The sequence below is a fragment of the Pteropus alecto genome, unplaced genomic scaffold, assembly GCF_000325575.1.
Source record: "Pteropus alecto unplaced genomic scaffold, ASM32557v1 scaffold2506, whole genome shotgun sequence".
NCBI classification, from domain to species: domain Eukaryota; kingdom Metazoa; phylum Chordata; class Mammalia; order Chiroptera; family Pteropodidae; genus Pteropus; species Pteropus alecto.
In genome coordinates this window covers 9,681-10,030 of record NW_006438156.1, presented here as the reverse complement: position 1 = coordinate 10,030, position 350 = coordinate 9,681, and positions in this window count along the sequence as shown.

Here is a 350-nt window from a genome sequence, read left to right as displayed (position 1 = left end):
GCTCCTTAAATTATTTTTATAGTTTTGGCATCTTATCTCTTGCCATTCTGATTGCATGTCCTTGACTTTCCCATCATCTGAATAAGGCATTTGATTCTCTTCTTTATTCACTTTGTTTATTCCTTTGTTCCATTTAATATACTTCTCATCTTAGATAATGTGTTCTTCATTTCTGACTGGTTCTCTTTTATAATTTCCATTTCCATTTTATGTTTTTAATCTCTTTGTTGAAGTTCTCACTGAATTCATCTACTCTTCCCATAAGTTCATTGAGCACCTTTCTAACCAGTGTTTTGAACACTGCATCTGTTAGATTTCTTGACTCCCTTATTCCCGGATCTCCATTCTGT